The following is an 11,875-nucleotide window of genomic DNA, read 5'->3' on the forward strand; positions in this document are numbered from 1 at the left end:
TTGCTTTATAAATAAAGTCATCATGTTCACTCCACGCGCTGCGTATTGGTCCGCTCCTTTAGACGATCGTGACAGAATAACCCACCAAAAAAGGACCAAGCAGCGCGTCCAGGAGCAAGGGGTCTGGACACAGGAGTTATGGATGCCTCCTAAGGACTTTTGGACATGGGAGGAGATTCGGGCTGGAAAGGGTCCTTGGGCACAACCGGAGGAACATCATCGCCCTCGTGAAGAGCTGGAGGCAGCTGCAGCCGAGAGGAGGTGGTCTGAGGAGGAATATCACCGCCCTCGTGAAGAGCTGGAGGCAGCTGCAGCCGAGAGGAGGTGGTATGAAGAGGAAGCGCGGAGTCGAGGCTGGAAGCTCAGGGTTACTCCCAAAAAATTTTTGGGGGCACATGGCTTAGCGCCTGGGCAGCAGGAGGCTGCCACAGGGAGAAAAGGAGAGAAGGCTATCGGATTACGGGAGCCATTGGCGAGTAGAGGGAGGGGAAGTTGTTGTGGCACGGCATGAGAGACTGAAGTGTGTTCCCAGTCTGGTCCGGTCCGGTTCTTGATCCCCAGTTAAGGCCAGTGGTGGGTGTTCCGCACGGTCCGGCCTGTTCCTACCCACGCACCAGGTCCACGATGTGCGTGGCCAGCCGGCCTGAACTGCCCGTCTGCCCAACGCCGTTCTGAACTGCCCGTCTGCCCAACGCCGTCCTGAACTGCCCGTCCTGCCCAACGGCGCCTGAACTGCCCGTCTGCCCAACGGCGCCTGAACTGCCCGTCTGCCCAACGCCGTCTGAACTGCCCGTCTGCCCAACGCCGGTCTGAACTGTCCGCCTGCCCAGCCGTCTGAACTGCCCCGTCTGTACTGAGCCCTACAAAGCCGCCCGTCTGCCATGAGCCTTCAGAGCCGTCCGCCAGACCGGAGCCGCTAGAGCTCTCCGCCAGACAGGATCAGCCAGAGCCTTCCGCCAGACAGGATCAGCCAGAGCCTTCCGCCAGACAGATCAGCCAGAGCCTTCCGCCAGACAGGAGCAGCCAGAGCCTTCCGCCAGACAGGAGCAGCCAGAGCCTTCCGCCAGACAGGAGCAGCCAGAGCCTTCCCGTCAGATCGGATCAGCCAGAGCCTTCCGCCAGACAGGAGCAGCCAGAGCCTTTCCGCCAGACGGGATCAGCCAGATCCGCCAGCCAGCCGGAGCAGCCAGATCCGAGCTAGCCAGAGCAGCCAGATCCGACCAGCCATGAGCAGCCAGATCCGTCAGCCAGCCATGAGCAGCCAGATCCGTCAGCCAGCCATGAGCAGCCAGATCCGCCAGCCAGCCATGAGCAGCCAGATCCGTCAGCCAGCCAGAGCAGCCAACCACAGCGAGCCATGAGCAGCCAGATCGTCAGCCAGCCATGAGCAGCCAGATCCGCAGCCAGCCATGAGCAGCCAGATCTCGAGCCAGCCATGAGCAGCCAGATCCGTCACCAGCCATGAGCAGCTAGATCCGCAGCCCGCAGGATCCGCCAGATCCGTCAGCCCGCCAGGATCCGCCGATCCGCCCCTGCCAGGATCCGCCAGAGCCGCCAGCCAGGATCCCCAGAGCCGCCAGCAAGGATCCTCCAGAGCCGCCCAGCCAGGATCCGCCAGAGCCGCCCAGCCAGGATCCGCCAGAGCCGCCCAGCCTGGATCCGCCAGAGCGCCCCGCCAGGATCGCCAGAGCCGCCCCGCCAGGATCAGCCAGAGCCGCCCGCCAGGATCCGCCAGAGCCAGCCAGCCAGGATCCGCATCTAGTCAGGTACTGCCCCTTAGCCCGGTGCTGCCCCTTAGTCCGGTGCTGCCCTTTAGCCCTGCTGCCCCTGAGTCCGGTGCTGCCCCGAGTCCGTGCTGCCCCTGAGTCCGGTGCTGCCCCTGAGTCCGGGGTGCTGCCCCCTGAGTCCGGTGCTGTCCTGAGTCCGGTGCTGTCCCTGAGTCCGGTGCTGTCCCTGAGTCCGGTGCTGTCCCTGAGTCCGGTGCTGTCCCTGAGTCCGGTGCTGTCCCTGAGTCCGTGCTGTCCCTGAGTCCGGTGCTGTCCCTGAGTCCGGTGCTGTCCCTGAGTCCGGTGTTTCCTGAGTCCGGTGCTGTCCCTGAGTCCGGTGCTGCCCCTGAGTCCGGTGCTGCCCCTGAGTCCGGTACTGCCCCGCAGCCCGGTGCTGCCCCAGCCCTGTACTGCCCCCTTAGCCCGGTGCCTTAGCCCGTGCTGCCCCCTTAGCCCGGTGCCCCCTTAGCCCGGGTGCTGCCCCTTAGCCCGGTGCTGCCCCTTAGCCCGGTGCTGCCCCTTAGTCCGTGTTGCCCTTAGTCCGGTGCTGCCCTTAGTCCGGTGCTGCCCCTTAGTCCGGTGCTGCCCCTTAGTCCGGTGCTGCCCTTAGTCCGGTGCTGCCCCTTAGTCCGGTAGCGCCCTTAGTCCGGTGCTGCCCCTAGTCCGGTGCTGCCCTTAGTCGGTGCTGCCCCTTAGTCCGGTGCAGTGCCCCTTTAGTCCGGTGCTGCCCCTTAGTCCGGTGCTGCCCCTTAGTCCGGTGCTGCCCCTTAGTCCGGTGCTGCCCCTTAAACCGGTGGGGGGTCATTTGGAGGAACCCTACGTAAGCGGGTAGTGACGATGGTGGGGGTGGTGGTCTAGGCCGAGCCAAACCGCCACCGAGGAGGTATGCTCCGCCCAGCCCTCCCCTGTTTGGGGGTTTTGAGGCGTGGTCGCAGTCCGCGCCTTTAGGGGATACTGTCACACCCTGGTTCTGGGACTCATTATGTTGAGCCAGGTGTGTGCAGTCTATGTGGTTTGTTCTTATGTTGGGTGTCAAAGTGTTGTAATTATGTTGATTAGTCATATGACTCCCAATCGGAGGTAACGAGTGTCAGCTGTCGGCTCGTTATCTCTGATTGGGAGCCATATTTATTCTGTATGTGTTCTTGTGGGCATTGTGGGTTATTGTTCCAAGTTCAGTTGTGTCACTGAGGACTTCATTATCGTCATTTGTTGTTTTTTCGTGGTTGCTTTATAAATAAAGTCATCATGTTCACTCCACGCGCTGCGTATTGGTCCGCTCCTTTAGACGATCGTGACAGAACCACATGCCTTTTGGATATCACTGAGAAATCCCTAGTGTATGGGTATGGTGTTATTCACATGCCTGATCAAACTTCCTGCTTAGTTCGCTGATAGGCTATAGTGTGCACACTGTGAGTCTGTGGTAATATTGTGTGAGAGCAGCTGTCAGGAATGTTGGATTTTTGTATTTTGAATATCAAGTGGATATATTTCCAGAATCACGATCATTTATATATTTCCTCTGATCCTCTCCATCTTCTCCTACCTCCAGCATCATCAAGCTGCAACTCCGTAGCCTAAAGACTACATCCAATGGGAACACCAGGACACCGGCTTGGTGCACATGCAGAATTTCACCTATGACGAGAACAAGCAAGCTCTGGTTGTCCCTCAGGGAGGCCGATACGTCTACGTGGGGGTCAACTTTCGAATGCCGGATAAGGACAAGGTATCTGGCGAGGTCCATTTTCTTAGCCTGAAAGTCCTGAAATACTCCAATAGCTATGAAAATAATTGGCCTATCATGGAAGTCAAGGATAGCATACCAGATGATAGGAGAGGAGAGAGAAGGACAATGTACACAGGACAGGTGGTCACCCTGGAGGAAGGGGATCTCCTGATGGTGTCCATTGATGAAGACAATTATGAACTGATTGACTGTTCGGCAGAGACCACCATGTTTATTGGTGCTTTTCTCTTCTAGACAAGGAGAACGTGACTATACCAAAAATATGCAGTCTGTGTGGATTTTTTGTTATTTATTTACATGCTTTTAGTAAGACCAAGGCACATTTTAAAATCCTTGTGGATACAATACACCTGTAACATGCAGGTATTAGTTAAGGCTTTCCTTCTGACAAAAATGACCTTGTTAAATTAAATTGTTGTTTAATAATTGTTGTTAAATTAAATAACATGATGTTAGAGTGGGGGTCAATTCCTAACTTGAGATGCATGCACAACTCAAACTTTTGCCTAATTCTTTAACGCATGAGTTTTGTGCAAGAGTCCAGGTAGGATTTGACCCTTGGGCTACAGCCATACAGGAACATATGAAAATGCATGGGCATTCATCATTGTATTTCTTTGTCCCTCAAAACTCAAGTCAATTATTTACAGATTAGTTGCTTACGCACACAGGTTGATATACTGTGCGTTTTTCACTTAACAATGGATTACTCCCATAGAAACCAATTGGCTCAATTCGCATTTTTCTAACACAAAATCTCTGTGTGGCTGTAGCCCTAGGGAGAGGTATTAAACTCCCTTTTACTGTATGTTATTCTGTCTGGAGGCACCACTTCATAGGTTTTATGTTATTCTGTCTGGAGGCACCACTTCATAGGTTTTATGTTATTCTGTCTGGAGGCACCACTTCATAGGTTTTATGTTATTCTGTCTGGAGGCACCACTTCATAGGTTTTATGTTATTCTGTCTGGAGGCACCACTTCATAGGTTTTATGTTATTCTGTCTGGAGGCACCACTTCATAGGTTTTATGTTATTCTGTCTGGAGGCACCACTTCATAGGTTTTATGTTATTCTGTCTGGAGGCACCACTTCATAGGTTTTATGTTATTCTGTCTGGAGGCACCACTTCATAGGTTTTATGTTATTCTGTCTGGAGGCACCACTTCATAGGTTTTATGTTATTCTGTCTGGAGGCACCACTTCATAGGTTTTATGTTATTCTGTCTGGAGGCACCATTTCATAGGTTTTATGTTATTCTGTCTGGAGGCACCGTTTCATAGATTTTATGTTATTCTGTCTGGAGGCACCACTTCATAGATTTTATGTTATTCTGTCTGGAGGCACCATTTCATAGATTTTATGTTATTCTGTCTGGAGGCACCACTTCATAGGTTTTATGTTATTCTGTCTGGAGGCACCACTTCATAGATTTTATGTTATTCTGTCTGGAGGCACCATTTCATAGATTTTATGTTAAAACTGCTCCTAAAAGGGATAGTTCACCCAAATTACAAAATTGCATATTGGTTTCCTTCCCCTGCAGGCAGTCTTACCTTGTCCATAGACTGCTTACAGGGTAAGGACACCAACATGTAATTTGGGTTACTTATTCCTTTAAATATGTTACCAAGTAAACCTTTTATATTGACCTTTCTGTGAATAAAGTAATTAATTTCTGAAAAAACTATCAGGATTTCTACTTTGGGATTCTTCCTTGAATGAAAAGAGAAACCTGAGGTAAAGCAGTGAAAGTTGGATCGATGACAACTGAACTATCCCTGTGCGTGGGATCCTAAGGGGGAATCCTGGCCTGAAAAAGTAGTGTCCTCATCCCTGGAAGTTTTCAATTTCTTAGTCATTGGATGTGGTTACAGTGTGTGTAATGGAAATATGATTCTACACTGCAGTTAAATGGATTACTCTTTCACCTCTGATCTTAAACATAATTAATCACTCCATATGGTTGACCTAACTACTGGTCTCCCCACACTGCTGAGGGGTATATTTCAAAGCATGATCAACGAGTTAGCCAGCTAACTTTGATAAGCAACCAGAAATATAGATTTTCTGGTTCATTAAAACAGCTAAACTTCGGTATGTGTTTTTGTTTGTTGAAACAATTAGACTATGCCCATTTCAATCTTATCGTTCAATACAAATTAAAGTTATATGCGAATATTTAGGCAAGTTAGCTGGCAAACTCCTTGATTCTGCTTTGTAGTATACCCCTCTGGTCTCCTCTTCATGATAATCTCCTCATATACTTCCTGAGCTCTAAAACGGGTAATCTGCGTTTGCTACATCCATTTTTGGACTTTTAAATTAGGTATATATACACCCATTAAGTCTTGTAGAATATAACGGTTGCATGTTCGAATCTCATCACGGAGATCTTTAGCATTTTAGCTAATTAGCAACCATGTACTACTTTTCAGTTACTTTGCAACTACTTAGCATGTTAGCTAACCCTTCCCCTAAACCTAACCTTAACCCTTTAACCTAACTCCTAAGCCTAACCTTAACCCTAACTTAGCTAACGTTAGCCACTTAGCTAAAGTTAGCATTATCCACCTAGCTAACGTTAGCCACAACCAATTGGAATTCGTAACATAGCATACGCTTTGCAAATTCGTAACATATCATACGAAATGGATGATGGACATCCACAAATTAATACATACCTTACGAAACGTAACATATCATACTAATTGGAGTGTCCCTGATTTACATTTACTATGTTATGTCTACCCCTGAGTCCAGGTTGTGGTGGTAGGTTTTTACAGTACCCAAAACCAACTGAGATTGTATTTGACCGTGGGAAAAGAGCTACTGAGTTTAACTGAATTGTATGTTATTGCACTGTGAAACATTTTATCAATATTTCTGATCAGTGGTTCTGATACTAGGAGGAAAAAGGTTAGTATCACATTTTTTAAAGATAGGTCTACTATGGTAATTAGGTATAGAAAACAGAAGTCAATCGTTGGACTGTTTCGTAAGGAAAATGTTCACACATGGCAACTCGATGTATTTCATGTTTTGTTCGATGACAGCTCCTGAGACACAAGCAAATAACCGATTTCCTCCACCTACTGATCACAGCACCAGTGGCAAGAAAAAGTGTTTACATTGTGTTTTTATGTGGGCGTGAATGTAGCCTACATGTTGTGTCAATGAATAACTTCCATTACTTTGTGGTTAAAAGGAGAGTGTGTGGGTGACAGATACGTGTTTCAACAGCTTCCTAGTACCGGTTTTGGAATGTGTTTATTTTACAACTGCTATGTTAGGTTAGGGAATGTGACGTAATAGCCAAAGGCATCTTCCTGATTTACTTGCAAATAAGGAAGAAGATGCATGCTATTTGATTTAGAATTAACATTTTATGTCATTGATGTTTTCCAGCTGGTGTGATTAAAATGAAAAGCTTGTTCTGTTTAGTAGCTTCCTTGCTGTTTAGTTTGCTGTAGGGATGCCTTTAGGGTCATTCCAAATGCAAAAAATGACAGTTTTGACTTTAAGGAGAATAACAGGAAAGTGCTAGGATTTGATCCCATGCCATTCTTGGCAATGTGTGCTTAGGGGACTGCAGCACTACCACTGAGACACATTACCACACAACCCCTTTTCATTTTAACAACATTTAATGTGTAGAGAAATGGTTGATGTGAATGTGATTTTTGGACCTGTATGAAAAACCATTTATAGACAAAGTTGACCCATTTTGGACCCCTATGCTATGAGATCCATAACCTTATCACAGGATTGTCAAACTGAAATGGGCTGCATTTTTTAATGTGTGGCCTCAGTTATCTTAAAACATGTAAGCCAGTTATATTCTAGACTAGAGTTTTGCCTGGGACAGCTGGCCGGGAATCAGATCATATATCTTTATCTGGATCAATGTACCAAAGGAAAACATACTGTACATATCTATCTGTATATTTCACTTTAATAATAACTCTATGTCAAAAGGGAATTTTGAACTAATGATCTCATTACAAACAGCACTTGCTGTTCCAAACGTGGTGAATGTGAACTACGCCCTAAGGACCAGTTGAAGTCGACAACGTCAGAGGTGATTGTTATTAATGTTCGTAGTGTGATGGAAAAATACTGTTTTATGTTTGTTTCATTAACTTAGTCACCATTTTCCAAGGAAGTGACAGTTGGCTGACATCTGGCCATCATTCCTTTCCCATTGTTGAACAATTAACACGAAATGCAAATGTAGAGCCTTGTTCTTAAAAATAGCCCAGTGTGGCTATAATCTGGTTGCGTGGGTGAAGCCACACTGGTGGGAGTGTATGTCTGCCTGTATCTATAATGTCTGCCTTTGTCTCTACTCCACCATGGAAAAGGGTGTTCCCCTCTACAGCACACCGTCACAGACAACCCCTCCCAGCAGACAGCAGCACCTACTCTTACAGAGAAAACCAGACTAACAACTTTCTGCAATGACACATGCAACTCAATGCCGTGAACGACAGTTGGCTTAAGATCTCAGGGAAGGTGTGATGTCACTGATGTACTCTAGCCAACATGCTATTGTTTCACCTCCACTACATGAACCACCCTTTGACGACCTATTCCTCTGAACCCCAGCAGCCGGGCAGGGTCTTATTACAATACAACAACCAATACAATGTAAAACAAAACAGCAATCAATACAAAACACATTTCTGAAAAACATTTACAGTCCTCAGCTACTAGGTCCTTAATTAACACCCTAAACTGCCCGAGCGGCACCAGAACATCTAATTGTAATGAGTTCTTGATAAAGAAATATGTGAGTAAGATATGACTAAAATGTCACACCCTCAGTTAAACTAATAATGTGTGACTAATTAGTAGACTAGAGCTTAGAGAGTTAATGAAATGTGTTTATATCACAGCAACAGAGTATTTGTGTCTTGTAATTAGGCAAGCAGAAGTGCAAAACGATTGAAATCAATAACAGGAGACTGGTTCCAAAAACACACAGGGAAAGGGGAGTGAAAAGGCTTGCAGGATATTGTGAGGACGGCGATAACTCAGCCTACCCGAGCAAGGAGTAGACTATGATAAGAACATGTGTGTGTGTGTGTGTGTGTGACCTGATGGTCAGGAGAGCAGAGGAAAATCACATGAGCTAAACCCAGGTGTGAGCTTACAAGATGTTGTGATGTCACGAGAGGCTGTGTCCTGGAGGGACGTTACATCCCCCTGAGGTGGCTGCAAACCCAGACAGCTATGGCTCCATCTGCTGGTATGGTCGGGAACTCCACCCCTCTATGGCCAATCTTCCCACGCAGCTGAAACAAATGAGGAGCTGATGAGCTGAAGGTTTGGGAAGGGAAGAGACACAGTCTCCAACCTGGGCTCTCTGGAGGACAAGAGTGCTGCACGTCCACTTCCATGAGGAATATAAGGATTTGGAGATACTTACCTTTGGGAAATACTCACCTTGGATATATGCACCTGTGGAAATACGTGAGAGACATTTGGAAGGACTTTTTGCTGGGTTGGCCACTAGCTGCAACGTGGACTACAGTAAGGCTGGGGAAAAGTTATCTGAGCGAGTGAGAATTATGATTTTGGATGTGAAAGAGACATCCCTGAACTGTTAATCCTTAAAGAGCCACAAGAGAACAGAATTTGGTTATATTTTCGTTAATTTCCCAAGACCTATATTAAAATCCTTGTTTTGTTTGAACCTTGTCTCCTTGCACTACTTGAGCAATCCGCTGAAAGCTGTGTAGCCTCTCGTGACGTCACAGATGGTGGAGAATACGGGCACGCCAAGCGTTAATAGTGCATGTCAGAGGAGGATACCAAGGTTTGATCACCCAGTTTTCCAAGTTGGCCGTAGGCTCCCCGCCGACTGAAATGGAGGACATATTGAAAGCCCTTGTTGCTGGCCAGCAAGCCCAGATGCAGCAAACGTGGCTCTCTGGAGAGCAAAAGAAAGCCAACCTTCTGAAGGCAGAGGAATTGCAGTTGCAGAGACAGAGGGTGGTCCAAAATACCCGCCCAATAAAGGCAAGTGACTTTATATCTAAGATGGGAGCTACCGATGACATTGAGGCATACCTGCATGCATTTGAGGCCACGGCCACTAGGGAAGCCTGGTCCAACAACAGTGGGTTGGTCTGTTAGCCCCCTTTCTAACCGGGGAATCGCTGAATGCTGTCCGGGGACCTGGGCCCGACCAGGTTACTGACTATGATGCCCTGAAGTCTGAGATCCTCAGCAGATATGGACTCACAAAGTTTGGTATGGCCCAGCGCTTTCACAGCTGGACCTTCCAACCAGACCAACCTCCTCGGGCGCGCAGATGCATGAACTGGTCCGACCGCAAGGAAATGGCTGGATCCGCAGAGGAATACAGCAGCGGGCGGTGGTGGAGGCCGTTGTGGTGGATCGCCCACGCGCCCTGCCTTATGAGGCAAAAACGGTTCATCAGTCAACAGGCCTTGACCACGGCTGATCTGACCGTGGAAGCTGTGGAAAAGTACCAGGCCACAGCGGAGATGCTGAATGCTTCCCGAAAAGACCCCAGGAGGGCGGCCCCCACCACAAATGGGAAGAACCCGTCCAAAGGACCCAAGGTCTCGAACCCAGCCACGTCAGGACTTATCCCGGCTCCAGGGGGAGCCAGAAACCAGGCGGGTCCAAGAAGAGTACACCAGGAGGGAAACTCGACAGTGTTACCGGTGTGGGGAGATGGGACATATCTCTGGCTGTGTGAAACCAGCCGATGAACCTATGCCCACTGCGGAGTCCTCCAGCTCAGCACCCACACACCGCTTTGCCTCGCTCTTGGGAGTCGTAGATGGCGGCCCCGATCGACCCCCCCCACCTGCCCGGTAACTGTGAATCACCATGATGTGGAGGCCTTACTGGATTCTGGTAGCCGGGCCACCCTGGTGCGTAAGGATTTGGTGGGCCCAACGTGTCTGACCCCGGGAAAGTCCTCCCAGTTTCCTGTGTCCATGGGGGACACCAGAGAATACCCCATTACTGAACTTACAATGACCAGCACACGGGGAACCATACACACGACGGCGGGGTGGTTGATTCCCTCCCCCGTCCCCTGTCCTAATTGGACGAGACTGCCCAGCCTTTACCCACTCTGAGAGAGTCTCAGGAGAGGATAACCCGAGTACCTCGGAAACGGAGAGCAAGACTCATCCTGGGAAGGCTCCGGTGCAATCCTCCGAGTTACTCACTCCCGCCCGGGCTCTGATAGGGATGGCAGGTGCCCAGACCGACACAGAGACGGAGCTACAGAATCTGACAAAGAACTGTCTGGTCTGAAGGGACCGCGATGAGAGGTATCGTTGTTAAAGCAACAGTTAGACATGAAGACAGAAGAGTTAGATATCCTCCAGCTAAACTCCCAACAGAGCTCCTTCCCTAAGCAACAGGAGAGAGCTGGAGAGGTGGCAGGACCATCGAGGAGTGTGAGGAGACCCTGCGCATAGTAAGGAGGTCCAGAAGAAGGCAGAGGAGAAGTACAAGGTGTTGGAGAACAAGATGAAGAATGAGGCAGAGAGAGAGAAGGAACTGAAAGCTGCTCAACAGAAGCTAAACTCTGCTAAAACCAAGGCTGATGCGTTTCAGTAAGAAACTCAAGGAGAGACAACAGGAGGCTGAGTCCCTGGTCCTAGAGTTGGAGGAGTTGAAGAGAGAGCAGTCTGGCAAGCACCACGGCAATGCGGACGCCTCTCCCGGCGTGATGCGCTCGCTGCCTTACCCCGACGAGGACGTCGGTCCCGAGGAGGGGGGATGTGTGATGTCACGAGAGGCTGTGTCCTGGAGGGACGTTACATCCCCTGAGGTGGCTGCAAACCCAGACAGCTATGGCTCCATCTGCTGGTATGGTCGGAACTCCACCCCTCTATGGCCAATCTTCCCACGCAGCTGAAACAAATGAGGAGCTGATGAGCTGAAGGTTTGGGAAGGGAAGAGACACAGTCTCCAACCTGGGCTCTCTGAGGACAAGAGTGCTGCACGTCCACTTCCATGAGGAATATAAGGATTTGGAGATACTTACCTTTGGGAAATACTCACCTTTGGATATATGCACCTGTGGAAATACGTAGAGACATTTGGAAGGACTTTTTGCTGGGTTGGCCACTAGTTGCAACGTGGACCACAGTAAGGCTGGGGAAAAGTTATCTGAGCGAGTGAGAATTATGATTTTGGATGTGGAAGAGACATCCCTGAACTGTTAATCCTTAAAGAGCCACAAGAGAACAGAATTTGGTTATATTTTCGTTAATTTCCCAAGACCTATAATAAAATCCTTGTTTTGTTTGAACTCTTGTCTCCTTGCACTACTTGAGCAATCCCAACTGAAAGCTGTGTA

The sequence above is a fragment of the Coregonus clupeaformis genome, chromosome 15 (genome assembly GCF_020615455.1).
Source record: "Coregonus clupeaformis isolate EN_2021a chromosome 15, ASM2061545v1, whole genome shotgun sequence".
NCBI classification, from domain to species: Eukaryota; Metazoa; Chordata; class Actinopteri; order Salmoniformes; family Salmonidae; genus Coregonus; species Coregonus clupeaformis.